This window comes from Engystomops pustulosus, chromosome 1 (assembly GCF_040894005.1).
Source record: "Engystomops pustulosus chromosome 1, aEngPut4.maternal, whole genome shotgun sequence".
Lineage (NCBI taxonomy): Eukaryota > Metazoa > Chordata > Amphibia > Anura > Leptodactylidae > Engystomops > Engystomops pustulosus.
The window spans coordinates 173214082-173241383 of NC_092411.1; the positions used below are offsets into that span (position 1 = coordinate 173214082).

The 27302-nt window shown below is 45.7% G+C and overlaps 68 pseudogenes; all 68 read right to left on the minus strand.

Moving 5' to 3' along the window:
* Window positions 1-52: 52 nt before the first annotated feature.
* LOC140100740 (5S ribosomal RNA) lies at window positions 53-171 on the minus strand (annotated as a pseudogene).
* Window positions 172-241: 70 nt separating this feature from the next.
* LOC140109347 (5S ribosomal RNA) lies at window positions 242-360 on the minus strand (annotated as a pseudogene).
* Window positions 361-430: 70 nt separating this feature from the next.
* LOC140107851 (5S ribosomal RNA) lies at window positions 431-549 on the minus strand (annotated as a pseudogene).
* Window positions 550-619: 70 nt separating this feature from the next.
* On the minus strand, window positions 620-738 carry LOC140105217 (5S ribosomal RNA; annotated as a pseudogene).
* Window positions 739-810: 72 nt separating this feature from the next.
* LOC140094719 (5S ribosomal RNA) lies at window positions 811-929 on the minus strand (annotated as a pseudogene).
* Window positions 930-999: 70 nt separating this feature from the next.
* LOC140109468 (5S ribosomal RNA) lies at window positions 1000-1118 on the minus strand (annotated as a pseudogene).
* Window positions 1119-1188: 70 nt separating this feature from the next.
* On the minus strand, window positions 1189-1307 carry LOC140112745 (5S ribosomal RNA; annotated as a pseudogene).
* A 70-nt stretch (window positions 1308-1377) lies between these two features.
* On the minus strand, window positions 1378-1496 carry LOC140113100 (5S ribosomal RNA; annotated as a pseudogene).
* A 70-nt stretch (window positions 1497-1566) lies between these two features.
* LOC140092849 (5S ribosomal RNA) lies at window positions 1567-1685 on the minus strand (annotated as a pseudogene).
* A 70-nt stretch (window positions 1686-1755) lies between these two features.
* LOC140097748 (5S ribosomal RNA) lies at window positions 1756-1874 on the minus strand (annotated as a pseudogene).
* A 643-nt stretch (window positions 1875-2517) lies between these two features.
* On the minus strand, window positions 2518-2636 carry LOC140113446 (5S ribosomal RNA; annotated as a pseudogene).
* A 72-nt stretch (window positions 2637-2708) lies between these two features.
* LOC140092860 (5S ribosomal RNA) lies at window positions 2709-2827 on the minus strand (annotated as a pseudogene).
* Window positions 2828-2899: 72 nt separating this feature from the next.
* On the minus strand, window positions 2900-3018 carry LOC140113215 (5S ribosomal RNA; annotated as a pseudogene).
* Window positions 3019-3088: 70 nt separating this feature from the next.
* LOC140092871 (5S ribosomal RNA) lies at window positions 3089-3207 on the minus strand (annotated as a pseudogene).
* A 263-nt stretch (window positions 3208-3470) lies between these two features.
* LOC140100751 (5S ribosomal RNA) lies at window positions 3471-3589 on the minus strand (annotated as a pseudogene).
* Window positions 3590-3659: 70 nt separating this feature from the next.
* On the minus strand, window positions 3660-3778 carry LOC140109543 (5S ribosomal RNA; annotated as a pseudogene).
* A 70-nt stretch (window positions 3779-3848) lies between these two features.
* Window positions 3849-3967, minus strand: LOC140107862 (5S ribosomal RNA; annotated as a pseudogene).
* Window positions 3968-4037: 70 nt separating this feature from the next.
* Window positions 4038-4156, minus strand: LOC140098558 (5S ribosomal RNA; annotated as a pseudogene).
* A 70-nt stretch (window positions 4157-4226) lies between these two features.
* LOC140102090 (5S ribosomal RNA) lies at window positions 4227-4345 on the minus strand (annotated as a pseudogene).
* A 72-nt stretch (window positions 4346-4417) lies between these two features.
* Window positions 4418-4536, minus strand: LOC140102156 (5S ribosomal RNA; annotated as a pseudogene).
* Window positions 4537-4608: 72 nt separating this feature from the next.
* Window positions 4609-4727, minus strand: LOC140092882 (5S ribosomal RNA; annotated as a pseudogene).
* A 72-nt stretch (window positions 4728-4799) lies between these two features.
* Window positions 4800-4918, minus strand: LOC140112847 (5S ribosomal RNA; annotated as a pseudogene).
* A 70-nt stretch (window positions 4919-4988) lies between these two features.
* LOC140111005 (5S ribosomal RNA) lies at window positions 4989-5107 on the minus strand (annotated as a pseudogene).
* A 72-nt stretch (window positions 5108-5179) lies between these two features.
* Window positions 5180-5298, minus strand: LOC140110819 (5S ribosomal RNA; annotated as a pseudogene).
* Window positions 5299-5561: 263 nt separating this feature from the next.
* On the minus strand, window positions 5562-5680 carry LOC140092893 (5S ribosomal RNA; annotated as a pseudogene).
* Window positions 5681-5943: 263 nt separating this feature from the next.
* Window positions 5944-6062, minus strand: LOC140088323 (5S ribosomal RNA; annotated as a pseudogene).
* Window positions 6063-6132: 70 nt separating this feature from the next.
* LOC140098569 (5S ribosomal RNA) lies at window positions 6133-6251 on the minus strand (annotated as a pseudogene).
* Window positions 6252-6323: 72 nt separating this feature from the next.
* On the minus strand, window positions 6324-6442 carry LOC140102278 (5S ribosomal RNA; annotated as a pseudogene).
* Window positions 6443-6512: 70 nt separating this feature from the next.
* On the minus strand, window positions 6513-6631 carry LOC140113125 (5S ribosomal RNA; annotated as a pseudogene).
* Window positions 6632-6701: 70 nt separating this feature from the next.
* LOC140096796 (5S ribosomal RNA) lies at window positions 6702-6820 on the minus strand (annotated as a pseudogene).
* A 70-nt stretch (window positions 6821-6890) lies between these two features.
* On the minus strand, window positions 6891-7009 carry LOC140097759 (5S ribosomal RNA; annotated as a pseudogene).
* Window positions 7010-7652: 643 nt separating this feature from the next.
* LOC140095082 (5S ribosomal RNA) lies at window positions 7653-7771 on the minus strand (annotated as a pseudogene).
* Window positions 7772-7843: 72 nt separating this feature from the next.
* Window positions 7844-7962, minus strand: LOC140095821 (5S ribosomal RNA; annotated as a pseudogene).
* A 72-nt stretch (window positions 7963-8034) lies between these two features.
* On the minus strand, window positions 8035-8153 carry LOC140112848 (5S ribosomal RNA; annotated as a pseudogene).
* A 263-nt stretch (window positions 8154-8416) lies between these two features.
* Window positions 8417-8535, minus strand: LOC140100762 (5S ribosomal RNA; annotated as a pseudogene).
* A 70-nt stretch (window positions 8536-8605) lies between these two features.
* On the minus strand, window positions 8606-8724 carry LOC140109667 (5S ribosomal RNA; annotated as a pseudogene).
* A 70-nt stretch (window positions 8725-8794) lies between these two features.
* Window positions 8795-8913, minus strand: LOC140094465 (5S ribosomal RNA; annotated as a pseudogene).
* A 70-nt stretch (window positions 8914-8983) lies between these two features.
* On the minus strand, window positions 8984-9102 carry LOC140098591 (5S ribosomal RNA; annotated as a pseudogene).
* Window positions 9103-9174: 72 nt separating this feature from the next.
* LOC140094730 (5S ribosomal RNA) lies at window positions 9175-9293 on the minus strand (annotated as a pseudogene).
* A 70-nt stretch (window positions 9294-9363) lies between these two features.
* On the minus strand, window positions 9364-9482 carry LOC140109622 (5S ribosomal RNA; annotated as a pseudogene).
* A 70-nt stretch (window positions 9483-9552) lies between these two features.
* Window positions 9553-9671, minus strand: LOC140104407 (5S ribosomal RNA; annotated as a pseudogene).
* Window positions 9672-9743: 72 nt separating this feature from the next.
* LOC140101979 (5S ribosomal RNA) lies at window positions 9744-9862 on the minus strand (annotated as a pseudogene).
* Window positions 9863-10121: 259 nt separating this feature from the next.
* Window positions 10122-10240, minus strand: LOC140102400 (5S ribosomal RNA; annotated as a pseudogene).
* Window positions 10241-10310: 70 nt separating this feature from the next.
* On the minus strand, window positions 10311-10429 carry LOC140092905 (5S ribosomal RNA; annotated as a pseudogene).
* Window positions 10430-10501: 72 nt separating this feature from the next.
* On the minus strand, window positions 10502-10620 carry LOC140102223 (5S ribosomal RNA; annotated as a pseudogene).
* An 832-nt stretch (window positions 10621-11452) lies between these two features.
* Window positions 11453-11571, minus strand: LOC140107074 (5S ribosomal RNA; annotated as a pseudogene).
* A 261-nt stretch (window positions 11572-11832) lies between these two features.
* On the minus strand, window positions 11833-11951 carry LOC140103637 (5S ribosomal RNA; annotated as a pseudogene).
* A 70-nt stretch (window positions 11952-12021) lies between these two features.
* On the minus strand, window positions 12022-12140 carry LOC140104191 (5S ribosomal RNA; annotated as a pseudogene).
* Window positions 12141-12210: 70 nt separating this feature from the next.
* On the minus strand, window positions 12211-12329 carry LOC140103715 (5S ribosomal RNA; annotated as a pseudogene).
* Window positions 12330-12588: 259 nt separating this feature from the next.
* On the minus strand, window positions 12589-12707 carry LOC140098203 (5S ribosomal RNA; annotated as a pseudogene).
* A 263-nt stretch (window positions 12708-12970) lies between these two features.
* LOC140099001 (5S ribosomal RNA) lies at window positions 12971-13089 on the minus strand (annotated as a pseudogene).
* A 70-nt stretch (window positions 13090-13159) lies between these two features.
* On the minus strand, window positions 13160-13278 carry LOC140092916 (5S ribosomal RNA; annotated as a pseudogene).
* A 70-nt stretch (window positions 13279-13348) lies between these two features.
* Window positions 13349-13467, minus strand: LOC140099212 (5S ribosomal RNA; annotated as a pseudogene).
* Window positions 13468-13539: 72 nt separating this feature from the next.
* LOC140098602 (5S ribosomal RNA) lies at window positions 13540-13658 on the minus strand (annotated as a pseudogene).
* A 72-nt stretch (window positions 13659-13730) lies between these two features.
* Window positions 13731-13849, minus strand: LOC140099068 (5S ribosomal RNA; annotated as a pseudogene).
* A 70-nt stretch (window positions 13850-13919) lies between these two features.
* LOC140103749 (5S ribosomal RNA) lies at window positions 13920-14038 on the minus strand (annotated as a pseudogene).
* A 72-nt stretch (window positions 14039-14110) lies between these two features.
* On the minus strand, window positions 14111-14229 carry LOC140101768 (5S ribosomal RNA; annotated as a pseudogene).
* Window positions 14230-14299: 70 nt separating this feature from the next.
* LOC140092938 (5S ribosomal RNA) lies at window positions 14300-14418 on the minus strand (annotated as a pseudogene).
* Window positions 14419-14870: 452 nt separating this feature from the next.
* Window positions 14871-14989, minus strand: LOC140097970 (5S ribosomal RNA; annotated as a pseudogene).
* A 70-nt stretch (window positions 14990-15059) lies between these two features.
* On the minus strand, window positions 15060-15178 carry LOC140110275 (5S ribosomal RNA; annotated as a pseudogene).
* Window positions 15179-15248: 70 nt separating this feature from the next.
* Window positions 15249-15367, minus strand: LOC140092949 (5S ribosomal RNA; annotated as a pseudogene).
* A 1023-nt stretch (window positions 15368-16390) lies between these two features.
* LOC140102522 (5S ribosomal RNA) lies at window positions 16391-16509 on the minus strand (annotated as a pseudogene).
* Window positions 16510-17529: 1020 nt separating this feature from the next.
* Window positions 17530-17646, minus strand: LOC140113432 (5S ribosomal RNA; annotated as a pseudogene).
* A 74-nt stretch (window positions 17647-17720) lies between these two features.
* Window positions 17721-17838, minus strand: LOC140113377 (5S ribosomal RNA; annotated as a pseudogene).
* A 1408-nt stretch (window positions 17839-19246) lies between these two features.
* On the minus strand, window positions 19247-19364 carry LOC140112981 (5S ribosomal RNA; annotated as a pseudogene).
* A 262-nt stretch (window positions 19365-19626) lies between these two features.
* On the minus strand, window positions 19627-19744 carry LOC140113378 (5S ribosomal RNA; annotated as a pseudogene).
* A 2353-nt stretch (window positions 19745-22097) lies between these two features.
* LOC140112988 (5S ribosomal RNA) lies at window positions 22098-22215 on the minus strand (annotated as a pseudogene).
* Window positions 22216-23424: 1209 nt separating this feature from the next.
* On the minus strand, window positions 23425-23542 carry LOC140113380 (5S ribosomal RNA; annotated as a pseudogene).
* Window positions 23543-27302: the final 3760 nt, after the last annotated feature.

The window sequence follows — 27302 nt, forward strand, 5'->3', positions numbered from 1 at the left end:
CTTCTTTTACCATCTTTGAAAGAGAAACTAACACAATTTTCAGGTTCAAAAAGGTCAACGGAACTTGGGATTCCCAGCCAGTCTCCCATGCTGGTACTTGCCAAGCCTTAAGCTGCATTGCCGCTGCGATCTGATGAGAGCAGGCACATTCAGCTTAGAATGGCCGTTGACAGCAGCTGTTCAATTTGAACCTTCTTTTACTATCTCATAGAGAAACTAACACAATTTTCAGGTTCAAAAAGGTCAACGGAACTTGGGATTCCCAGCCAGTCTCCCATTCTGGTACTTGCCAAGCCTTAAGCTGCATTGCTGCTGCGATCTGACGAGAGCAGGCACATTCAGCTTAGAATGGCCGTTGACAGCAGCTGTTCAATTTGAACCTTCTTTTACTATCTCATAGAGAAACTAACACAATTTTCAGGTTCAAAAAGGTCAACAGAACTTGGGATTCCCAGCCAGTCTCCCATTCTGGTACTTGCCAACCCTTAAGCTGCATTGCTTCTGCGATCTGACGAGAGCAGGCACATTCAGCTTAGAATGGCCGTTGACAGCAGCTGTTCAATTTGAACCTTCTTTTACTATCTCATAGAGAAACTAACACAATTTTCAGGTTCAAAAAGGTCAACGGAACTTGGGATTCCCAGCCAGTCTCCCATGCTGGTACTTGCCAAGCCTTAAACTGCATTGCTGCTGCGATCTGACGAGAGCAGGCACATTCAGCTTAGAATGGCCGCTGACAGCAGCTGTTCAATTTGAACCTTCTTTTACCATCTTTGACAGAGAAACTAATACAATTTTCAGGTTCAAAAAGGTCAACGGAACTTGGGATTCCCAGCCAGTCTCCCATGCTGGTACTTGCCAAGCCTTAAGCTGCATTGCTGCTGCGATCTGATGAGAGCAGGCACATTCAGCTTAGAATGGCCATTGACAGCAGCTGTTCAATTTGAACCTTCTTTTACTATCTCATAGAGAAACTAACACAATTTTCAGGTTCAAAAAGGTCAACGGAACTTGGGATTCCCAGCCAGTCTCCCATTCTGGTACTTGCCAAGCCTTAAGCTGCATTGCTGCTGCGATCTGACGAGAGCAGGCACATTCAGCTTAGAATGGCCGTTGACAGCAGCTGTTCAATTTGAACCTTCTTTTACTATCTCATAGAGAAACTAACACAATTTTCAGGTTCAAAAAGGTCAACGGAACTTGGGATTCCCAGCCAGTCTCCCATGCTGGTACTTGCCAAGCCATAAGCTGCATTGCTGCTGCAATCTGACGAGAGCAGGCACATTCAGCTTAGAATGGCCGTTGACAGCAGCTGTTCAATTTGAACCTTCTTTTACAATCTCATAGAGAAACTAACACAATTTTCAGGTTTAAAAAGGGCAACGGAACTTGGGATTCCAAGCCAGTCTCCCATGCTGGTACTTGCCAAACCTGAAGCTGCATTGCTGCTGCGATCTGATGAGAGCAGGCACATTCAGCTTAGAATGGCCGTTGACAGCAGCTGTTCAATTTGAACCTTCTTTTACTATTTCATAGAGAAACTAACACAATTTTCAGGTTCAAAAAGGTCAACGGAACTTGGGATTCCCAGCCAGTCTCCCATGCTGGTACTTGCCAAGCCTTAAGCTGCATTGCTGCTGCGATCTGACGAGAGCAGGCACATTCAGCTTAGAATGGCCGTTGACAGCAGCTGTTCAATTTGAACCTTCTTTTACTATCTCATAGAGAAACTAACACAATTTTCAGGTTCAAAAAGGTCAACGGAACTTGGGATTCCCAGCCAGTCTCCCATGCTGGTACTTGCCAAGCCTTAAGCTGCATTGCTGCTGCGACCTGATGAGAGCAGGCACATTCAGCTTAGAATGGCCGTTGACAGCAGCTGTTCAATTTGAACCTTCTTTTACTATCTCATAGAGAAACTAACACAATTTTCAGGTTTAAAAAGGGCAACGGAACTTGGGATTCCAAGCCAGTCTCCCATGCTGGTACTTGACAAGCCTTAAGCTGCATTGCTGCTGCGATCTGACAAGAGCAGGCACATTCAGCTTAGAATGGCCGGTGACAGCAGCTTTTCAATTTGAACCTTCTTTTACCATCTTTGAAAGAGAAACTAACACAATTTTCAGGTTCAAAAAGGTCAACGGAACTTGGGATTCGCAGCCAGTCTCCCATGCTGGTACTTGCCAAGAGTTAAGCTGCATTGCTGCTGCGTTCTGACGAGAGCAGGCACATTCAGCTTAGAATGGCCGGTGACAGCAGCTTTTCAATTTGAACCTTCTTTTACCATCTTTGAAAGAGAAACTAACACAATTTTCAGGTTCAAAAAGGTCAACGGAACTTGGGATTCGCAGCCAGTCTCCCATGCTGGTACTTGCCAAGCCTTAAGCTGCATTGCTGCTGCAATCTGACGAGAGCAGGCACATTCAGCTTAGAATGGCCGTTGAAAGCAGCTGTTCAATTTGAACCTTCTTTTACTATCTTTGACAGGGAAACTAACACAATTTTCAGGTTCAAAAAGGTCAACGGGACTTGGGATTCCCAGCCAGTCTCCCATGCTGGTACTTGCCAAGCCTTAAGCTGCATTGCTGCTGCGATCTGATGAGAGCAGGCACATTCAGCTTAGAATGGCCGTTGACAGCAGCTGTTCAATTTGAACCTTTTTTTACCATCTTTGACAGAGATACTAACACAATTTTCAGGTTCAAAAAGGTCAACGGAACTTGGGATTCCCAGCCAGTCTCCCATGCTGGTACTTGCCAAGCCTTAAGCTGCATTGCTGCTGCGATCTGACGAGAGCAGGCACATTCAGCTTAGAATGGCCGTTGACAGCATCTGTTCAATTTGAACCTTCTTTTACCATCTTTGACAGAGAAACTAATACAATTTTCAGGTTCAAAAAGGTCAACGGAACTTGGGATTCCCAGCCAGTCTCCCATTCCGGTAATTGCCAAGCCATAAGCTGCATTGCTGCTGCGATCTGACGAGAGCAGGCACATTCAGCTTAGAATGGCCATTGACAGCAGCTGTTCAATTTGAACCTTCTTTTACTATCTCATAGAGAAACTAACACAATATTCAGGTTCAAAAAGGTCAACGGAACTTGGGATTCCCAGCCAGTCTCCCATGCTGGTACTTGCCAAGCCTTAAGCTGCATTGCTGCTGCGATCTGACGAGAGCAGGCACATTCAGCTTAGAATGGCCGTTGACAGCAGCTGTTCAATTTGAACCTTCTTTTACCATCTTTGACAGAGAAACTAACACAATTTTCAGGTTCAAAAAGGTCAACGGAACTTGGGAGTCCCAGCCAGTCTCCCATGCTGGTACTTGCCAAGCCTAAAGCTGCATTGCCGCTGCGATCTGATGAGAGCAGGCACATTCAGCTTAGAATGGCCGGTGACAGCAGCTTTTCAATTTGAACCTTCTTTTACCATCTTTGAAAGAGAAACTAACACAATTTTCAGGTTCAAAAAGGTCAACGGAACTTGGGATTCCCAGCCAGTCTCCCATGCTGGTACTTGCCAAGCCTTAAGCTGCATTGCCGCTGCGATCTGATGAGAGCAGGCACATTCAGCTTAGAATGGCCGTTGACAGCAGCTGTTCAATTTGAACCTTCTTTTACTATCTCATAGAGAAACTAACACAATTTTCAGGTTCAAAAAGGTCAACGGAACTTGGGATTCCCAGCCAGTCTCCCATTCTGGTACTTGCCAAGCCTTAAGCTGCATTGCTGCTGCGATCTGACGAGAGCAGGCACATTCAGCTTAGAATGGCCGTTGACAGCAGCTGTTCAATTTGAACCTTCTTTTACTATCTCATAGAGAAACTAACACAATTTTCAGGTTCAAAAAGGTCAACAGAACTTGGGATTCCCAGCCAGTCTCCCATTCTGGTACTTGCCAACCCTTAAGCTGCATTGCTTCTGCGATCTGACGAGAGCAGGCACATTCAGCTTAGAATGGCCGTTGACAGCAGCTGTTCAATTTGAACCTTCTTTTACTATCTCATAGAGAAACTAACACAATTTTCAGGTTCAAAAAGGTCAACGGAACTTGGGATTCCCAGCCAGTCTCCCATGCTGGTACTTGCCAAGCCTTAAACTGCATTGCTGCTGCGATCTGACGAGAGCAGGCACATTCAGCTTAGAATGGCCGTTGACAGCAGCTGTTCAATTTGAACCTTCTTTTACTATCTCATAGAGAAACTAACACAACTTTCAGGTTCAAAAAGGTCAACGGAACTTGGGATTCCCAGCCAGTCTCCCATGCTGGTACTTGCCAAGCCTTAAGCTGCATTGCTGCTGCGATCTGATGAGAGCAGGCACATTCAGCTTAGAATGGCCGTTGAGAGCAGCTGTTCAATTTGAACCTTCTTTTACCATCTTTGACAGAGAAACTAACAGAATTTTCAGGTTCAAAAAGGTCAACGGAACTTGGGATTCCCAGCCAGTCTCCCATGCTGGTACTTGCCAAGCCTTAAGCTGCATTGCTGCTGCGATCTGATGAGAGCAGGCACATTCAGCTTAGAATGGCCGTTGACAGCAGCTGTTCAATTTGAACCTTTTTTTACCATCTTTGACAGAGATACTAACACAATTTTCAGGTTCAAAAAGGTCAACGGAACTTGGGATTCCCAGCCAGTCTCCCATGCTGGTACTTGCCAAGCCTTAAGCTGCATTGCTGCTGCGATCTGACGAGAGCAGGCACATTCAGCTTAGAATGGCCGTTGACAGCAGCTGTTCAATTTGAACCTTCTTTTACCATCTTTGACAGAGAAACTAATACAATTTTCAGGTTCAAAAAGGTCAACGGAACTTGGGATTCCCAGCCAGTCTCCCATTCCGGTAATTGCCAAGCCATAAGCTGCATTGCTGCTGCGATCTGACGAGAGCAGGCACATTCAGCTTAGAATGGCCGTTGACAGCAGCTGTTCAATTTGAACCTTCTTTTACTATCTCATAGAGAAACTAACACAATATTCAGGTTCAAAAAGGTCAACGGAACTTGGGATTCCCAGCCATTCTCCCATGCTGGTACTTGCCAAGCCTTAAGCTGCATTGCTGCTGCGATCTGACGAGAGCAGGCACATTCAGCTTAGAATGGCCGTTGACAGAAGCTGTTCAATTTGAACCTTCTTTTACCATCTTTGACAGAGAAACTAACACAATTTTCAGGTTCAAAAAGGTCAACGGAACTTGGGAGTCCCAGCCAGTCTCCCATGCTGGTACTTGCCAAGCCTTAAGCTGCATTGCTGCTGCGATCTGACGAGAGCAGGCACATTCAGCTTAGAATGGCCGTTGACAGCAGCTGTTCAATTTGAACCTTCTTTTACCATCTTTGACAGAGAAACTAACACAATTTTCAGGTTCAAAAAGGTCAACGGAACTTGGGAGTCCCAGCCAGTCTCCCATGCTGGTACTTGCCAAGCCTAAAGCTGCATTGCCGCTGCGATCTGATGAGAGCAGGCACATTCAGCTTAGAATGGCCGGTGACAGCAGCTTTTCAATTTGAACCTTCTTTTACCATCTTTGAAAGAGAAACTAACACAATTTTCAGGTTCAAAAAGGTCAACGGAACTTGGGATTCCCAGCCAGTCTCCCATGCTGGTACTTGCCAAGCCTTAAGCTGCATTGCTGCTGCGATCTGACGAGAGCAGGCACATTCAGCTTAGAATGGCCGTTGACAGCAGCTGTTCAATTTGAACCTTCTTTTACCATCTTTGACAGAGAAACTAACACAATTTTCAGGTTCAAAAAGGTCAATGGAACTTGGGATTCACAGCCAGTCTCCCATGCTGGTACTTGCCAAGCCTTAAGCTGCATTGCTGCTGCGATCTGACGAGAGCAGGCCCATTCAGCTTAGAATGGCCGTTGACAGCAGCTGTTCAATTTGAACCTTCTTTTACCATCTTTGACAGAGAAACTAACACAATTTTCAGGTTCAAAAAGGTCAACGGAACTTGGGATTCCCAGACAGTCTCCCATGCTGGTACTTGCCAAGCCTTAAGCTGCATTGCTGCTGCGATCTGATGAGAGCAGGCACATTCAGCTTAGAATGGCCGTTGACAGCAGCTGTTCAATTTGAACCTTCTTTTACTATCTCATAGAGAAACTAACACAATTTTCAGGTTCAAAAAGGTCAACGGAACTTGGGATTCCCAGCCAGTCTCCCATGCTGGTACTTGCCAAGCCTTAAACTGCATTGCTGCTGCGATCTGACGAGAGCAGGCACATTCAGCTTAGAATGGCCGTTGACAGCAGCTGTTCAATTTGAACCTTCTTTTACCATCTTTGACAGAGAAACTAATACAATTTTCAGGTTCAAAAAGGTCAACGGAACTTGGGATTCCCAGCCAGTCTCCCATGCTGGTACTTGCCAAGCCTTAAGCTGCATTGCTGCTGCGATCTGATGAGAGCAGGCACATTCAGCTTAGAATGGCCGTTGACAGCAGCTGTTCAATTTGAACCTTCTTTTACTATCTCATAGAGAAACTAACACAATTTTCAGGTTCAAAAAGGTCAACGGAAATTGGGATTCCCAGCCAGTCTCCCATTCTGGTACTTGCCAAGCCTTAAGCTGCATTGCTGCTGCGATCTGGCGAGAGCAGGCACATTCAGCTTAGAATGGCCGTTGACAGCAGCTGTTCAATTTGAACCTTCTTTTACTATCTCATAGAGAAACTAACACAACTTTCAGGTTCAAAAAGGTCAACGGAGCTTGGGATTCCCAGCCAGTCTCCCATGCTGGTACTTGCCAAGCCTTAAGCTGCATTGCTGCTGCGATCTGATGAGAGCAGGCACATTCAGCTTAGAATGGCCGTTGACAGCAGCTGTTCAATTTGAACCTTCTTTTACTATCTCATAGAGAAACTAACACAATTTTCAGGTTCAAAAAGGTCAACGGAACTTGGGATTCCCAGCCAGTCTCCCATGCTGGTACTTGCCAAGCCTTAAGCTGCATTGCTGCTGCGACCTGATGAGAGCAGGCACATTCAGCTTAGAATGGCCGTTGACAGCAGCTGTTCAATTTGAACCTTCTTTTACTATCTCATAGAGAAACTAACACAATTTTCAGGTTTAAAAAGGGCAACGGAACTTGGGATTCCAAGCCAGTCTCCCATGCTGGTACTTGACAAGCCTTAAGCTGCATTGCTGCTGCGATCTGACGAGAGCAGGCACATTCAGCTTAGAATGGCCGGTGACAGCAGCTTTTCAATTTGAACCTTCTTTTACCATCTTTGAAAGAGAAACTAACACAATTTTCAGGTTCAAAAAGGTCAACGGAACTTGGGATTCGCAGCCAGTCTCCCATGCTGGTACTTGCCAAGAGTTAAGCTGCATTGCTGCTGCGTTCTGACGAGAGCAGGCACATTCAGCTTAGAATGGCCGGTGACAGCAGCTTTTCAATTTGAACCTTCTTTTACCATCTTTGAAAGAGAAACTAACACAATTTTCAGGTTCAAAAAGGTCAACGGAACTTGGGATTCGCAGCCAGTCTCCCATGCTGGTACTTGCCAAGCCTTAAGCTGCATTGCTGCTGCAATCTGACGAGAGCAGGCACATTCAGCTTAGAATGGCCGTTGAAAGCAGCTGTTCAATTTGAACCTTCTTTTACTATCTTTGACAGGGAAACTAACACAATTTTCAGGTTCAAAAAGGTCAACGGGACTTGGGATTCCCAGCCAGTCTCCCATGCTGGTACTTGCCAAGCCTTAAGCTGCATTGCTGCTGCGATCTGACGAGAGCAGGCACATTCAGCTTAGAATGGCCGTTGACAGCAGCTGTTCAATTTGAACCTTCTTTTACCATCTTTGACAGAGAAACTAACACAATTTTCAGGTTCAAAAAGGTCAACGGAACTTGGGATTCCCATCCAGTCTCCCATGCTGGTACTTGCCAAGCCTTAAGCTGCATTGCTGCTGCGATCTGACGAGAGCAGGCACATTCAGCTTAGAATGGCCGTTGACAGCAGCTGTTCAATTTGAACCTTCTTTTACCATCTTTGACAGAGAAACTAATACAATTTTCAGGTTCAAAAAGGTCAACGGAACTTGGGATTCCCAGCCAGTCTCCCATTCCGGTAATTGCCAAGCCATAAGCTGCATTGCTGCTGCGATCTGACGAGAGCAGGCACATTCAGCTTAGAATGGCCGTTGACAGCAGCTGTTCAATTTGAACCTTCTTTTACCATCTTTGACAGAGAAACTAACACAATTTTCAGGTTCAAAAAGGTCAACGGAACTTGGGAGTCCCAGCCAGTCTCCCATGCTGGTACTTGCCAAGCCTAAAGCTGCATTGCCGCTGCGATCTGATGAGAGCAGGCACATTCAGCTTAGAATGGCCGGTGACAGCAGCTTTTCAATTTGAACCTTCTTTTACCATCTTTGAAAGAGAAACTAACACAATTTTCAGGTTCAAAAAGGTCAACGGAACTTGGGATTCCCAGCCAGTCTCCCATGCTGGTACTTGCCAAGCCTTAAGCTGCATTGCCGCTGCGATCTGATGAGAGCAGGCACATTCAGCTTAGAATGGCCGTTGACAGCAGCTGTTCAATTTGAACCTTCTTTTACTATCTCATAGAGAAACTAACACAATTTTCAGGTTCAAAAAGGTCAACGGAACTTGGGATTCCCAGCCAGTCTCGCATTCTGGTACTTGCCAAGCCTTAAGCTGCATTGCTGCTGCGATCTGACGAGAGCAGGCACATTCAGCTTAGAATGGCCGTTGACAGCAGCTGTTCAATTTGAACCTTCTTTTACTATCTCATAGAGAAACTAACACAATTTTCAGGTTCAAAAAGGTCAACGGAACTTGGGATTCCCAGCCAGTCTCCCATTCTGGTACTTGCCAAGCCTTAAGCTGCATTGCTTCTGCGATCTGACGAGAGCAGGCACATTCAGCTTAGAATGGCCGTTGACAGCAGCTGTTCAATTTGAACCTTCTTTTACTATCTCATAGAGAAACTAACACAATTTTCAGGTTCAAAAAGGTCAACGGAACTTGGGATTCCCAGCCAGTCTCCCATGCTGGTACTTGCCAAGCCTTAAACTGCATTGCTGCTGCGATCTGACGAGAGCAGGCACATTCAGCTTAGAATGGCCGTTGACAGCAGCTGTTCAATTTGAACCTTCTTTTACCATCTTTGACAGAGAAACTAATACAATTTTCAGGTTCAAAAAGGTCAACGGAACTTGGGATTCCCAGCCAGTCTCCCATGCTGGTACTTGCCAAGCCTTAAGCTGCATTGCTGCTGCGATCTGATGAGAGCAGGCACATTCAGCTTAGAATGGCCATTGACAGCAGCTGTTCAATTTGAACCTTCTTTTACTATCTCATAGAGAAACTAACACAATTTTCAGGTTCAAAAAGGTCAACGGAACTTGGGATTCCCAGCCAGTCTCCCATTCTGGTACTTGCCAAGCCTTAAGCTGCATTGCTGCTGCGATCTGACGAGAGCAGGCACATTCAGCTTAGAATGGCCGTTGACAGCAGCTGTTCAATTTGAACCTTCTTTTACTATCTCATAGAGAAACTAACACAATTTTCAGGTTCAAAAAGGTCAACGGAACTTGGGATTCCCAGCCAGTCTCCCATGCTGGTACTTGCCAAGCCTTAAGCTGCATTGCTGCTGCAATCTGACGAGAGCAGGCACATTCAGCTTAGAATGGCCGTTGACAGCAGCTGTTCAATTTGAACCTTCTTTTACCATCTTTGACAGAGAAACTAACACAATTTTCAGGTTCAAAAAGGTCAACGGAACTTGGGATTCCCAGCCAGTCTCCCATGCTGGTACTTGGCAAGCCTTAAGCTGCATTGCTGCTGCGATCTGATGAGAGCAGGCACATTCAGCTTAGAATGGCCGTTGACAGCAGCTGTTCAATTTGAACCTTCTTTTACTATCTCATAGAGAAACTAACACAATTTTCAGGTTCAAAAAGGTCAACGGAAATTGGGATTCCCAGCCAGTCTCCCATTCTGGTACTTGCCAAGCCTTAAGCTGCATTGCTGCCGCGATCTGGCGAGAGCAGGCACATTCAGCTTAGAATGGCCGTTGACAGCAGCTGTTCAATTTGAACCTTCTTTTACTATCTCATAGAGAAACTAACACAACTTTCAGGTTCAAAAAGGTCAACGGAACTTGGGATTCCCAGCCAGTCTCCCATGCTGGTACTTGCCAAGCCTTAAGCTGCATTGCTGCTGCGATCTGATGAGAGCAGGCACATTCAGCTTAGAATGGCCGTTGACAGCAGCTGTTCAATTTGAACCTTCTTTTACTATCTCATAGAGAAACTAACACAATTTTCAGGTTCAAAAAGGTCAACGGAACTTGGGATTCCCAGCCAGTCTCCCATGCTGGTACTTGCCAAGCCTTAAGCTGCATTGCTGCTGCGATCTGACGAGAGCAGGCACATTCAGCTTAGAATGGCCGTTGACAGCAGCTGTTCAATTTGAACCTTCTTTTACCATCTTTGACAGAGAAACTAACACAATTTTCAGGTTCAAAAAGGTCAACGGAACTTGGGATTCCCAGCCAGTCTCCCATGCTGGTACTTGCCAAGCCTTAAGCTACATTGCTGCTGCGATCTGACGAGAGCAGGCACATTCAGCTTAGAATGGCCGTTGACAGCAGCTGTTCAATTTGAACCTTCTTTTACTATCTCATAGAGAAACTAACACAATTTTCAGGTTTAAAAAGGGCAACGGAACTTGGGATTCCAAGCCAGTCTCCCATGCTGGTACTTGACAAGCCTTAAGCTGCATTGCTGCTGCGATCTGACGAGAGCAGGCACATTCAGCTTAGAATAGCCGGTGACAGCAGCTTTTCAATTTGAACCTTCTTTTACCATCTTTGAAAGAGAAACTAACACAATTTTCAGGTTCAAAAAGGTCAACGGAACTTGGGATTCGCAGCCAGTCTCCCATGCTGGTACTTGCCAAGAGTTAAGCTGCATTGCTGCTGCGTTCTGACGAGAGCAGGCACATTCAGCTTAGAATGGCCGGTGACAGCAGCTTTTCAATTTGAACCTTCTTTTACCATCTTTGAAAGAGAAACTAACACAATTTTCAGGTTCAAAAAGGTCAACGGAACTTGGGATTCGCAGCCAGTCTCCCATGCTGGTACTTGCCAAGCCTTAAGCTGCATTGCTGCTGCAATCTGACGAGAGCAGGCACATTCAGCTTAGAATGGCCGTTGAAAGCAGCTGTTCAATTTGAACCTTCTTTTACCATCTTTGACAGGGAAACTAACACAATTTTCAGGTTCAAAAAGGTCAACGGGACTTGGGATTCCCAGCCAGTCTCCCATTCTGGTACTTGCCAAGCCTTAAGCTGCATTGCTGCTGCGATCTGCCGAGAGGAGGCACATTCAGCTTAGAATGGCCGTTGACAGCAGCTGTTCAATTTGAACCTTCTTTTACTATCTCATAGAGAAACTAACACAATTTTCAGGTTCAAAAAGGTCAACGGAACTTGGGATTCCCAGCCAGTCTCCCATGCTGGTACTTGCCAAGCCTTAAGCTGCATTGCTGCTGCGATCTGACGAGAGCAGGCACATTCAGCTTAGAATGGCTGTTGACAGCAGCTGTGCAATTTGAACCTTCTTTTACTATCTCATAGAGAAACTAACACAATTTTCAGGTTCAAAAAGGTCATTGTAACTTGGGATTCCCAGCCAGTCTCCCATGCTGGTACTTGCCAAGCCTTAAGCTGCATTGCTGCTGCGATCTGACGAGAGCAGGCACATTCAGCTTAGAATGGCCGTTGACAGCAGCTGTTCAATTTGAACCTTCTTTTACCATCTTTGACAGAGAAACTAATACAATTTTCAGGTTCAAAAAGGTTAACAGAACTTGGGATTCCCAGCCAGTCTCCCATGCTGGTACTTGCCAAGCCTTAAGCTGCATTGCTGCTGCGATCTGATGAGAGCAGGCACATTCAGCTTAGAATGGCCGTTGACAGCAGCTGTTCAATTTGAACCTTCTTTTACTATCTCATAGAGAAACTAACACAATTTTCAGGTTCAAAAAGGTCAACGGAACTTGGGATTCCCAGCCAGTCTCCCATGCTGGTACTTGCCAAGCCATAAGCTGCATTGCTGCTGCGATCTGACGAGAGCAGGCACATTCAGCTTAGAATGGCCGTTGACAGCAGCTTTTCAATTTGAACCTTCTTTTACTATCTTATAGAGAAACTAACACAATTTTCAGGTTCAAAAAGGTCAACGGAACTTGGGATTCCCAGCCAGTCTTCCATGCTGGTACTTGCCAAGCCTTAAGCTGCATTGCTGCTGCGATCTGACGAGAGCAGGCACATTCAGCTTAGAATGGCCGTTGACAGCAGCTGTTCAATTTGAACCTTCTTTTACTATCTCATAGAGAAACTAACACAATTTTCAGGTTCAAAAAGGTCAATGGAACTTGGGATTCCCAGCCAGTCTCCCATGCTGGTACTTGCCAAGCCTTAAGCTGCATTGCTGCTGCGATCTGACGAGAGCAGGCACATTCAGCTTAGAATGGCCGTTGACAGCAGCTGTTCAATTTGAACCTTCTTTTACTATCTCATAGAGAAACTAATACAATTTTCAGGTTCAAAAAGGTCAACGGAACTTGGGATTCCAAGCCAGTCTCCCATGCTGGTACTTGCCAAGCCTTAAGCTGCATTATTGCTGCGATCTGACGAGAGCAGGCACATTCAGCTTAGAATGGCCGTTGACAGCAGCTGTTCAATTTGAACCTTCTTTTACCATCTTTGACAGAGAATCTAACACAATTTTCAGGTTCAAAAAGGTCATTGTAACTTGGGATTCCCAGCCAGTCTCCCATGCTGGTACTTGCCAAGCCTGAAGCTGCATTGCTGCTGCGATCTGATGAGAGCAGGCACATTCAGCTTAGAATGGCCGTTGACAGCAGCTGTTCAATTTGAACCTTCTTTTACCATCTTTGACAGAGAAACTAACACAATTTTCAGGTTCAAAAAGGTCAACGGAACTTGGAATTCCCAGCCAGTCTCCCATGCTGGTACTTGCCAAGCCTGAAGCTGCATTGCTGTTGCGATCTGATGAGAGCAGGCACATTCAGCTTAGAATGGCCGTTGACAGCAGCTGTTCAATTTGAACCTTCTTTTACTATCTCATAGAGAAACTAACACAATTTTCAGGTTCAAAAAGGTCAACGGAACTTGGGATTCCCAGCCAGTCTCCCATGCTGGTACTTGCCAAGCCTTAAGCTGCATTGCTGCTGCGATCTGACGAGAGCAGGCACATTCAGCTTAGAATGGCCGTTGACAGCAGCTGTTCAATTTGAACCTTCTTTTACTATCTCATAGAGAAACTAACACAATTTTCAGGTTCAAAAAGGACAACGGAACTTGGGATTCCCAGCCAGTCTCCCATGCTGGTACTTGCCAAGCCTTAAGCTGCATTGCTGCTGCGATCTGACGAGAGCAGGCACATTCAGCTTAGAATGGCCGTTGACAGCAGCTGTTCAATTTGAACCTTCTTTTACCATCTTTGACAGAGAAACTAACACAATTTTCAGGTTCAAAAAGGTCAACGGAACTTGGGATTCCCAGCCAGTCTCCCATGCTGGTACTTGCCAAGCCTTAAACTGCATTGCTGCTGCGATCTGACGAGAGCAGGCACATTCAGCTTAGAATGGCCGTTGACAGCAGCTGTTCAATTTGAACCTTCTTTTACGATCTTTGACAGAGAAACTAACACAATTTTCAGGTTCAAAAAGATCAACGGAACTTGGGATTCCCAGCCAGTCTCCCATGCTGGTACTTGCCAAGCCTTAAGCTGCATTGCTGCTGCGATCTGACGAGAGCAGGCACATTCAGCTTAGAATGGCCGTTGACAGCAGCTGTTCAATTTGAACCTTCTTTTACTATCTCATAGAGAAACTAACACAATTTTCAGGTTTAAAAAGGTCAACGGAACTTGGGATTCCCAGCCAGTCTCCCATGCTGGTACTTGCCAAGCCTTAAGCAGCATTGCTGCTGCGATCTGACGAGAGCAGGCACATTCAGCTTAGAATGGCCGTTGACAGCAGCTGTTCAATTTGAACCTTCTTTTACCATCTTTGACAGAGAAACTAATACAATTTTCAGGTTCAAAAAGGTCAACGGAACTTGGGATTCCCAGCCAGTCTCCCATTCCGGTACTTGCCAAGCCATAAGCTGCATTGCTGCTGCGATCTGACGAGAGCAGGCACATTCAGCTTAGAATGGCCGTTGACAGCAGCTGTTCAATTTGAACCTTCTTTTACTATCTCATAGAGAAACTAACACAATTTTCAGGTTCAAAAAGGTCAACGGAACTTGGGATTCCCAGCCAGTCTCCCATGCTGGTACTTGCCAAGCCTTAAGCTGCATTGCTGCTGCGATCTGACGAGAGCAGGCACATTCAGCTTAGAATGGCCGTTGACAGCAGCTGTTCAATTTGAACCTTCTTTTACCATCTTTGACAGAGAAACTAACACAATTTTCAGGTTCAAAAAGGTCAATGGAACTTGGGATTCCCAGACAGTCTCCCATGCTGGTACTTGCCAAGCCTTAAGCTGCATTGCTGCTGCGATCTGACGAGAGCAGGCACATTCAGCTTAGAATGGCCGCTGACAGCAGCTGTTCAATTTGAACCTTCTTTTACTATCTCATAGAGAAACTAACACAATTTTCAGGTTCAAAAATGTCAACGGAACTTGGGATTCCCAGCCAGTCTCCCATGCTGGTACTTGCCAAGCCTTAAGCTGCATTGCGGCTGCGATCTGACGAGAGCAGGCACATTCAGCTTAGAATGGCCGTTGACAACAGCTGTTCAATTTGAACCTTCTTTTACCATCTTTGACAGAGAAACTAACAGAATTTTCAGGTTCAAAAAGGTCAACGGAACTTGGGATTCCCAGCCAGTCTCCCATTCTGGTACTTGCCAAGCCTTAAGCTACATTGCTGCTGCGATCTGACGAGAGCAGGCACATTCAGCTTAGAATGGCCGTTGACAGCAGCTATTCAATTTGAACCTTCTTTTACTATCTCATAGAGAAACTAACACAATTTTCAGGTTCAAAAAGGTCAACGGAACTTGGGATTCCCAGCCAGTCTCCCATGCTGGTACTTGCCAAGCATTAAGCTGCATTGCTGCTGCGATCTGACGAGAGCAGGCACATTCAGCTTAGAATGGCCGTTGACAGCAGCTGTTCAATTTGAACCTTCTTTTACTATCTCATAGAGAAACTAACACAATTTTCAGGTTCAAAAAGGTCAACGGAACTTGGGATTCCCAGCCAGTCTCCCATGCTGGTACTTGCCAAGCCTTAAGCTGCATTGCTGCTGCGATCTGACGAGAGCAGGCACATTCAGCTTAGAATGGCCGTTGACAGCAGCTGTTCAATTTGAACCTTCTTTTACCATCTTTGACAGAGAAACTAACACAATTTTCAGGTTCAAAAATGTCAATGGAACTTGGGATTCCCAGCTAGTCTCCCATGCTGGTACTTGCCAAGCCTTAAGCTGCATTGCTGCTGCGATCTGACGAGAGCAGGCACATTCAGCTTAGAATGGCCGTTGACAGCAGCTGTTCAATTTGAACCTTCTTTTACTATCTCATAGAGAAACTAACACAATTTTCAGGTTTAAAAAGGGCAACGGAACTTGGGATTCCAAGCCAGTCTCCCATGCTGGTACTTGACAAGCCTTAAGCTGCATTGCTGCTGCGATCTGACGAGAGCAGGCACATTCAGCTTAGAATGGCCGGTGACAGCAGCTTTTCAATTTGAACCTTCTTTTACCATCTTTGAAAGAGAAACTAACACAATTTTCAGGTTCAAAAAGGTCAACGGAACTTGGGATTCGCAGCCAGTCTCCCATGCTGGTACTTGCCAAGAGTTAAGCTGCATTGCTGCTGCGTTCTGACGAGAGCAGGCACATTCAGCTTAGAATGGCCGGTGACAGCAGCTTTTCAATTTGAACCTTCTTTTACCATCTTTGAAAGAGAAACTAACACAATTTTCAGGTTCAAAAAGGTCAACGGAACTTGGGATTCGCAGCCAGTCTCCCATGCTGGTACTTGCCAAGCCTTAAGCTGCATTGCTGCTGCAATCTGACGAGAGCAGGCACATTCAGCTTAGAATGGCCGTTGAAAGCAGCTGTTCAATTTGAACCTTCTTTTACTATCTTTGACAGGGAAACTAACACAATTTTCAGGTTCAAAAAGGTCAACGGGACTTGGGATTCCCAGCCAGTCTCCCATGCTGGTACTTGCCAAGCCTTAAGCTGCATTGCTGCTGCGATCTGACGAGAGCAGGCACATTCAGCTTAGAATGGCCGTTGACAGCAGCTGTTCAATTTGAACCTTCTTTTACTATCTCATAGAGAAACTAACACGATTTTCAGGTTCAAAAAGGTCAACGGAACTTGGGATTCCCAGCCAGTCTCCCATGCTGGTACTTGCCAAGCCTTAAGCTGCATTGCTGCTGCGATCTGATGAGAGCAGGCACATTCAGCTTAGAATGGCCGTTGACAGCAGCTGTTCAATTTGAACCTTTTTTTACCATCTTTGACAGAGATACTAACACAATTTTCAGGTTCAAAAAGGTCAACGGAACTTGGGATTCCCAGCCAGTCTCCCATGCTGGTACTTGCCAAGCCTTAAGCTGCATTGCTGCTGCAATCTGACGAGAGCAGGCACATTCAGCTTAGAATGGCCGTTGACAGCAGCTGTTCAATTTGAACCTTCTTTTACCATCTTTGACAGAGAAACTAATACAATTTTCAGGTTCAAAAAGGTCAACGGAACTTGGGATTCCCAGCCAGTCTCCCATTCCAGTACTTGCCAAGCCATAAGCTGCATTGCTGCTGCGATCTGACGAGAGCAGGCACATTCAGCTTAGAATGGCTGTTGACAGCAGCTGTTCAATTTGAACCTTCTTTTACTATCTCATAGAGAAACTAACACAATTTTCAGGTTCAAAAAGGTCAACGGAACTTGGGATTCCCAGCCAGTCTCCCATTCTGGTACTTGCCAAGCCTTAAGCTGCATTGCTGCTGCGATCTGCCGAGAGGAGGCACATTCAGCTTAGAATGGCCGTTGACAGCAGCTGTTCAATTTGAACCTTCTTTTACTATCTCATAGAGAAACTAACACAATTTTCAGGTTCAAAAAGGTCAACGGAACTTGGGATTCCCAGCCAGTCTCCCATTCTGGTACTTGCCAAGCCTTAAGCTGCATTGCTGCTGCGATCTGACGAGAGCAGGCACATTCAGCTTAGAATGGCCGTTGACAGCAGCTGTTCAATTTGAACCTTCTTTTACTATCTCATAGAGAAACTAACACAATTTTCAGGTTCAAAAAGGTCAACGGAACTTGGGATTCCCAGCCAGTCTCCCATGCTGGTACTTGCCAAGCCTTAAACTGCATTGCTGCTGCGATCTGACGAGAGCAGGCACATTCAGCTTAGAATGGCCGTTGACAGCAGCTGTTCAATTTGAACCTTCTTTTACTATCTCATAGAGAAACTAACACAACTTTCAGGTTCAAAAAGGTCAACGGAACTTGGGATTCCCAGCCAGTCTCCCATGCTGGTACTTGCCAAGCCTTAAGCTGCATTGCTGCTGCGATCTGATGAGAGCAGGCACATTCAGCTTAGAATGGCCGTTGAGAGCAGCTGTTCAATTTGAACCTTCTTTTACCATCTTTGACAGAGAAACTAACAGAATTTTCAGGTTCAAAAAGGTCAACGGAACTTGGGATTCCCAGCCAGTCTCCCATGCTGGTACTTGCCAAGCCTTAAGCTGCATTGCTGCTGCGATCTGATGAGAGCAGGCACATTCAGCTTAGAATGGCCGTTGACAGCAGCTGTTCAATTTGAACCTTTTTTTACCATCTTTGACAGAGATACTAACACAATTTTCAGGTTCAAAAAGGTCAACGGAACTTGGGATTCCCAGCCAGTCTCCCATGCTGGTACTTGCCAAGCCTTAAGCTGCATTGCTGCTGCGATCTGACGAGAGCAGGCACATTCAGCTTAGAATGGCCGTTGACAGCAGCTGTTCAATTTGAACCTTCTTTTACCATCTTTGACAGAGAAACTAATACAATTTTCAGGTTCAAAAAGGTCAACGGAACTTGGGATTCCCAGCCAGTCTCCCATTCCGGTAATTGCCAAGCCATAAGCTGCATTGCTGCTGCGATCTGACGAGAGCAGGCACATTCAGCTTAGAATGGCCGTTGACAGCAGCTGTTCAATTTGAACCTTCTTTTACTATCTCATAGAGAAACTAACACAATATTCAGGTTCAAAAAGGTCAACGGAACTTGGGATTCCCAGCCATTCTCCCATGCTGGTACTTGCCAAGCCTTAAGCTGCATTGCTGCTGCGATCTGACGAGAGCAGGCACATTCAGCTTAGAATGGCCGTTGACAGAAGCTGTTCAATTTGAACCTTCTTTTACCATCTTTGACAGAGAAACTAACACAATTTTCAGGTTCAAAAAGGTCAACGGAACTTGGGAGTCCCAGCCAGTCTCCCATGCTGGTACTTGCCAAGCCTTAAGCTGCATTGCTGCTGCGATCTGACGAGAGCAGGCACATTCAGCTTAGAATGGCCGTTGACAGCAGCTGTTCAATTTGAACCTTCTTTTACCATCTTTGACAGAGAAACTAACACAATTTTCAGGTTCAAAAAGGTCAACGGAACTTGGGAGTCCCAGCCAGTCTCCCATGCTGGTACTTGCCAAGCCTAAAGCTGCATTGCCGCTGCGATCTGATGAGAGCAGGCACATTCAGCTTAGAATGGCCGGTGACAGCAGCTTTTCAATTTGAACCTTCTTTTACCATCTTTGAAAGAGAAACTAACACAATTTTCAGGTTCAAAAAGGTCAACGGAACTTGGGATTCCCAGCCAGTCTCCCATGCTGGTACTTGCCAAGCCTTAAGCTGCATTGCTGCTGCGATCTGACGAGAGCAGGCACATTCAGCTTAGAATGGCCGTTGACAGCAGCTGTTCAATTTGAACCTTCTTTTACCATCTTTGACAGAGAAACTAACACAATTTTCAGGTTCAAAAAGGTCAATGGAACTTGGGATTCACAGCCAGTCTCCCATGCTGGTACTTGCCAAGCCTTAAGCTGCATTGCTGCTGCGATCTGACGAGAGCAGGCCCATTCAGCTTAGAATGGCCGTTGACAGCAGCTGTTCAATTTGAACCTTCTTTTACCATCTTTGACAGAGAAACTAACACAATTTTCAGGTTCAAAAAGGTCAACGGAACTTGGGATTCCCAGACAGTCTCCCATGCTGGTACTTGCCAAGCCTTAAGCTGCATTGCTGCTGCGATCTGATGAGAGCAGGCACATTCAGCTTAGAATGGCCGTTGACAGCAGCTGTTCAATTTGAACCTTCTTTTACTATCTCATAGAGAAACTAACACAATTTTCAGGTTCAAAAAGGTCAACGGAACTTGGGATTCCCAGCCAGTCTCCCATGCTGGTACTTGCCAAGCCTTAAACTGCATTGCTGCTGCGATCTGACGAGAGCAGGCACATTCAGCTTAGAATGGCCGTTGACAGCAGCTGTTCAATTTGAACCTTCTTTTACCATCTTTGACAGAGAAACTAATACAATTTTCAGGTTCAAAAAGGTCAACGGAACTTGGGATTCCCAGCCAGTCTCCCATGCTGGTACTTGCCAAGCCTTAAGCTGCATTGCTGCTGCGATCTGATGAGAGCAGGCACATTCAGCTTAGAATGGCCGTTGACAGCAGCTGTTCAATTTGAACCTTCTTTTACTATCTCATAGAGAAACTAACACAATTTTCAGGTTCAAAAAGGTCAACGGAAATTGGGATTCCCAGCCAGTCTCCCATTCTGGTACTTGCCAAGCCTTAAGCTGCATTGCTGCTGCGATCTGGCGAGAGCAGGCACATTCAGCTTAGAATGGCCGTTGACAGCAGCTGTTCAATTTGAACCTTCTTTTACTATCTCATAGAGAAACTAACACAACTTTCAGGTTCAAAAAGGTCAACGGAGCTTGGGATTCCCAGCCAGTCTCCCATGCTGGTACTTGCCAAGCCTTAAGCTGCATTGCTGCTGCGATCTGATGAGAGCAGGCACATTCAGCTTAGAATGGCCGTTGACAGCAGCTGTTCAATTTGAACCTTCTTTTACTATCTCATAGAGAAACTAACACAATTTTCAGGTTCAAAAAGGTCAACGGAACTTGGGATTCCCAGCCAGTCTCCCATGCTGGTACTTGCCAAGCCTTAAGCTGCATTGCTGCTGCGACCTGATGAGAGCAGGCACATTCAGCTTAGAATGGCCGTTGACAGCAGCTGTTCAATTTGAACCTTCTTTTACTATCTCATAGAGAAACTAACACAATTTTCAGGTTTAAAAAGGGCAACGGAACTTGGGATTCCAAGCCAGTCTCCCATGCTGGTACTTGACAAGCCTTAAGCTGCATTGCTGCTGCGATCTGACGAGAGCAGGCACATTCAGCTTAGAATGGCCGGTGACAGCAGCTTTTCAATTTGAACCTTCTTTTACCATCTTTGAAAGAGAAACTAACACAATTTTCAGGTTCAAAAAGGTCAACGGAACTTGGGATTCGCAGCCAGTCTCCCATGCTGGTACTTGCCAAGAGTTAAGCTGCATTGCTGCTGCGTTCTGACGAGAGCAGGCACATTCAGCTTAGAATGGCCGGTGACAGCAGCTTTTCAATTTGAACCTTCTTTTACCATCTTTGAAAGAGAAACTAACACAATTTTCAGGTTCAAAAAGGTCAACGGAACTTGGGATTCGCAGCCAGTCTCCCATGCTGGTACTTGCCAAGCCTTAAGCTGCATTGCTGCTGCAATCTGACGAGAGCAGGCACATTCAGCTTAGAATGGCCGTTGAAAGCAGCTGTTCAATTTGAACCTTCTTTTACTATCTTTGACAGGGAAACTAACACAATTTTCAGGTTCAAAAAGGTCAACGGGACTTGGGATTCCCAGCCAGTCTCCCATGCTGGTACTTGCCAAGCCTTAAGCTGCATTGCTGCTGCGATCTGACGAGAGCAGGCACATTCAGCTTAGAATGGCCGTTGACAGCAGCTGTTCAATTTGAACCTTCTTTTACCATCTTTGACAGAGAAACTAACACAATTTTCAGGTTCAAAAAGGTCAACGGAACTTGGGATTCCCATCCAGTCTCCCATGCTGGTACTTGCCAAGCCTTAAGCTGCATTGCTGCTGCGATCTGACGAGAGCAGGCACATTCAGCTTAGAATGGCCGTTGACAGCAGCTGTTCAATTTGAACCTTCTTTTACCATCTTTGACAGAGAAACTAATACAATTTTCAGGTTCAAAAAGGTCAACGGAACTTGGGATTCCCAGCCAGTCTCCCATTCCGGTAATTGCCAAGCCATAAGCTGCATTGCTGCTGCGATCTGACGAGAGCAGGCACATTCAGCTTAGAATGGCCGTTGACAGCAGCTGTTCAATTTGAACCTTCTTTTACCATCTTTGACAGAGAAACTAACACAATTTTCAGGTTCAAAAAGGTCAACGGAACTTGGGAGTCCCAGCCAGTCTCCCATGCTGGTACTTGCCAAGCCTAAAGCTGCATTGCCGCTGCGATCTGATGAGAGCAGGCACATTCAGCTTAGAATGGCCGGTGACAGCAGCTTTTCAATTTGAACCTTCTTTTACCATCTTTGAAAGAGAAACTAACACAATTTTCAGGTTCAAAAAGGTCAACGGAACTTGGGATTCCCAGCCAGTCTCCCATGCTGGTACTTGCCAAGCCTTAAGCTGCATTGCCGCTGCGATCTGATGAGAGCAGGCACATTCAGCTTAGAATGGCCGTTGACAGCAGCTGTTCAATTTGAACCTTCTTTTACTATCTCATAGAGAAACTAACACAATTTTCAGGTTCAAAAAGGTCAACGGAACTTGGGATTCCCAGCCAGTCTCGCATTCTGGTACTTGCCAAGCCTTAAGCTGCATTGCTGCTGCGATCTGACGAGAGCAGGCACATTCAGCTTAGAATGGCCGTTGACAGCAGCTGTTCAATTTGAACCTTCTTTTACTATCTCATAGAGAAACTAACACAATTTTCAGGTTCAAAAAGGTCAACGGAACTTGGGATTCCCAGCCAGTCTCCCATTCTGGTACTTGCCAAGCCTTAAGCTGCATTGCTTCTGCGATCTGACGAGAGCAGGCACATTCAGCTTAGAATGGCCGTTGACAGCAGCTGTTCAATTTGAACCTTCTTTTACTATCTCATAGAGAAACTAACACAATTTTCAGGTTCAAAAAGGTCAACGGAACTTGGGATTCCCAGCCAGTCTCCCATGCTGGTACTTGCCAAGCCTTAAACTGCATTGCTGCTGCGATCTGACGAGAGCAGGCACATTCAGCTTAGAATGGCCGTTGACAGCAGCTGTTCAATTTGAACCTTCTTTTACCATCTTTGACAGAGAAACTAATACAATTTTCAGGTTCAAAAAGGTCAACGGAACTTGGGATTCCCAGCCAGTCTCCCATGCTGGTACTTGCCAAGCCTTAAGCTGCATTGCTGCTGCGATCTGATGAGAGCAGGCACATTCAGCTTAGAATGGCCATTGACAGCAGCTGTTCAATTTGAACCTTCTTTTACTATCTCATAGAGAAACTAACACAATTTTCAGGTTCAAAAAGGTCAACGGAACTTGGGATTCCCAGCCAGTCTCCCATTCTGGTACTTGCCAAGCCTTAAGCTGCATTGCTGCTGCGATCTGACGAGAGCAGGCACATTCAGCTTAGAATGGCCGTTGACAGCAGCTGTTCAATTTGAACCTTCTTTTACTATCTCATAGAGAAACTAACACAATTTTCAGGTTCAAAAAGGTCAACGGAACTTGGGATTCCCAGCCAGTCTCCCATGCTGGTACTTGCCAAGCCTTAAGCTGCATTGCTGCTGCAATCTGACGAGAGCAGGCACATTCAGCTTAGAATGGCCGTTGACAGCAGCTGTTCAATTTGAACCTTCTTTTACCATCTTTGACAGAGAAACTAACACAATTTTCAGGTTCAAAAAGGTCAACGGAACTTGGGATTCCCAGCCAGTCTCCCATGCTGGTACTTGGCAAGCCTTAAGCTGCATTGCTGCTGCGATCTGATGAGAGCAGGCACATTCAGCTTAGAATGGCCGTTGACAGCAGCTGTTCAATTTGAACCTTCTTTTACTATCTCATAGAGAAACTAACACAATTTTCAGGTTCAAAAAGGTCAACGGAAATTGGGATTCCCAGCCAGTCTCCCATTCTGGTACTTGCCAAGCCTTAAGCTGCATTGCTGCCGCGATCTGGCGAGAGCAGGCACATTCAGCTTAGAATGGCCGTTGACAGCAGCTGTTCAATTTGAACCTTCTTTTACTATCTCATAGAGAAACTAACACAACTTTCAGGTTCAAAAAGGTCAACGGAACTTGGGATTCCCAGCCAGTCTCCCATGCTGGTACTTGCCAAGCCTTAAGCTGCATTGCTGCTGCGATCTGATGAGAGCAGGCACATTCAGCTTAGAATGGCCGTTGACAGCAGCTGTTCAATTTGAACCTTCTTTTACTATCTCATAGAGAAACTAACACAATTTTCAGGTTCAAAAAGGTCAACGGAACTTGGGATTCCCAGCCAGTCTCCCATGCTGGTACTTGCCAAGCCTTAAGCTGCATTGCTGCTGCGATCTGACGAGAGCAGGCACATTCAGCTTAGAATGGCCGTTGACAGCAGCTGTTCAATTTGAACCTTCTTTTACCATCTTTGACAGAGAAACTAACACAATTTTCAGGTTCAAAAAGGTCAACGGAACTTGGGATTCCCAGCCAGTCTCCCATGCTGGTACTTGCCAAGCCTTAAGCTACATTGCTGCTGCGATCTGACGAGAGCAGGCACATTCAGCTTAGAATGGCCGTTGACAGCAGCTGTTCAATTTGAACCTTCTTTTACTATCTCATAGAGAAACTAACACAATTTTCAGGTTTAAAAAGGGCAACGGAACTTGGGATTCCAAGCCAGTCTCCCATGCTGGTACTTGACAAGCCTTAAGCTGCATTGCTGCTGCGATCTGACGAGAGCAGGCACATTCAGCTTAGAATAGCCGGTGACAGCAGCTTTTCAATTTGAACCTTCTTTTACCATCTTTGAAAGAGAAACTAACACAATTTTCAGGTTCAAAAAGGTCAACGGAACTTGGGATTCGCAGCCAGTCTCCCATGCTGGTACTTGCCAAGAGTTAAGCTGCATTGCTGCTGCGTTCTGACGAGAGCAGGCACATTCAGCTTAGAATGGCCGGTGACAGCAGCTTTTCAATTTGAACCTTCTTTTACCATCTTTGAAAGAGAAACTAACACAATTTTCAGGTTCAAAAAGGTCAACGGAACTTGGGATTCGCAGCCAGTCTCCCATGCTGGTACTTGCCAAGCCTTAAGCTGCATTGCTGCTGCAATCTGACGAGAGCAGGCACATTCAGCTTAGAATGGCCGTTGAAAGCAGCTGTTCAATTTGAACCTTCTTTTACCATCTTTGACAGGGAAACTAACACAATTTTCAGGTTCAAAAAGGTCAACGGGACTTGGGATTCCCAGCCAGTCTCCCATTCTGGTACTTGCCAAGCCTTAAGCTGCATTGCTGCTGCGATCTGCCGAGAGGAGGCACATTCAGCTTAGAATGGCCGTTGACAGCAGCTGTTCAATTTGAACCTTCTTTTACTATCTCATAGAGAAACTAACACAATTTTCAGGTTCAAAAAGGTCAACGGAACTTGGGATTCCCAGCCAGTCTCCCATGCTGGTACTTGCCAAGCCTTAAGCTGCATTGCTGCTGCGATCTGACGAGAGCAGGCACATTCAGCTTAGAATGGCTGTTGACAGCAGCTGTGCAATTTGAACCTTCTTTTACTATCTCATAGAGAAACTAACACAATTTTCAGGTTCAAAAAGGTCATTGTAACTTGGGATTCCCAGCCAGTCTCCCATGCTGGTACTTGCCAAGCCTTAAGCTGCATTGCTGCTGCGATCTGACGAGAGCAGGCACATTCAGCTTAGAATGGCCGTTGACAGCAGCTGTTCAATTTGAACCTTCTTTTACCATCTTTGACAGAGAAACTAATACAATTTTCAGGTTCAAAAAGGTTAACAGAACTTGGGATTCCCAGCCAGTCTCCCATGCTGGTACTTGCCAAGCCTTAAGCTGCATTGCTGCTGCGATCTGATGAGAGCAGGCACATTCAGCTTAGAATGGCCGTTGACAGCAGCTGTTCAATTTGAACCTTCTTTTACTATCTCATAGAGAAACTAACACAATTTTCAGGTTCAAAAAGGTCAACGGAACTTGGGATTCCCAGCCAGTCTCCCATGCTGGTACTTGCCAAGCCATAAGCTGCATTGCTGCTGCGATCTGACGAGAGCAGGCACATTCAGCTTAGAATGGCCGTTGACAGCAGCTTTTCAATTTGAACCTTCTTTTACTATCTTATAGAGAAACTAACACAATTTTCAGGTTCAAAAAGGTCAACGGAACTTGGGATTCCCAGCCAGTCTTCCATGCTGGTACTTGCCAAGCCTTAAGCTGCATTGCTGCTGCGATCTGACGAGAGCAGGCACATTCAGCTTAGAATGGCCGTTGACAGCAGCTGTTCAATTTGAACCTTCTTTTACTATCTCATAGAGAAACTAACACAATTTTCAGGTTCAAAAAGGTCAATGGAACTTGGGATTCCCAGCCAGTCTCCCATGCTGGTACTTGCCAAGCCTTAAGCTGCATTGCTGCTGCGATCTGACGAGAGCAGGCACATTCAGCTTAGAATGGCCGTTGACAGCAGCTGTTCAATTTGAACCTTCTTTTACTATCTCATAGAGAAACTAATACAATTTTCAGGTTCAAAAAGGTCAACGGAACTTGGGATTCCAAGCCAGTCTCCCATGCTGGTACTTGCCAAGCCTTAAGCTGCATTATTGCTGCGATCTGACGAGAGCAGGCACATTCAGCTTAGAATGGCCGTTGACAGCAGCTGTTCAATTTGAACCTTCTTTTACCATCTTTGACAGAGAATCTAACACAATTTTCAGGTTCAAAAAGGTCATTGTAACTTGGGATTCCCAGCCAGTCTCCCATGCTGGTACTTGCCAAGCCTGAAGCTGCATTGCTGCTGCGATCTGATGAGAGCAGGCACATTCAGCTTAGAATGGCCGTTGACAGCAGCTGTTCAATTTGAACCTTCTTTTACCATCTTTGACAGAGAAACTAACACAATTTTCAGGTTCAAAAAGGTCAACGGAACTTGGAATTCCCAGCCAGTCTCCCATGCTGGTACTTGCCAAGCCTGAAGCTGCATTGCTGTTGCGATCTGATGAGAGCAGGCACATTCAGCTTAGAATGGCCGTTGACAGCAGCTGTTCAATTTGAACCTTCTTTTACTATCTCATAGAGAAACTAACACAATTTTCAGGTTCAAAAAGGTCAACGGAACTTGGGATTCCCAGCCAGTCTCCCATGCTGGTACTTGCCAAGCCTTAAGCTGCATTGCTGCTGCGATCTGACGAGAGCAGGCACATTCAGCTTAGAATGGCCGTTGACAGCAGCTGTTCAATTTGAACCTTCTTTTACTATCTCATAGAGAAACTAACACAATTTTCAGGTTCAAAAAGGACAACGGAACTTGGGATTCCCAGCCAGTCTCCCATGCTGGTACTTGCCAAGCCTTAAGCTGCATTGCTGCTGCGATCTGACGAGAGCAGGCACATTCAGCTTAGAATGGCCGTTGACAGCAGCTGTTCAATTTGAACCTTCTTTTACCATCTTTGACAGAGAAACTAACACAATTTTCAGGTTCAAAAAGGTCAACGGAACTTGGGATTCCCAGCCAGTCTCCCATGCTGGTACTTGCCAAGCCTTAAACTGCATTGCTGCTGCGATCTGACGAGAGCAGGCACATTCAGCTTAGAATGGCCGTTGACAGCAGCTGTTCAATTTGAACCTTCTTTTACGATCTTTGACAGAGAAACTAACACAATTTTCAGGTTCAAAAAGATCAACGGAACTTGGGATTCCCAGCCAGTCTCCCATGCTGGTACTTGCCAAGCCTTAAGCTGCATTGCTGCTGCGATCTGACGAGAGCAGGCACATTCAGCTTAGAATGGCCGTTGACAGCAGCTGTTCAATTTGAACCTTCTTTTACTATCTCATAGAGAAACTAACACAATTTTCAGGTTTAAAAAGGTCAACGGAACTTGGGATTCCCAGCCAGTCTCCCATGCTGGTACTTGCCAAGCCTTAAGCAGCATTGCTGCTGCGATCTG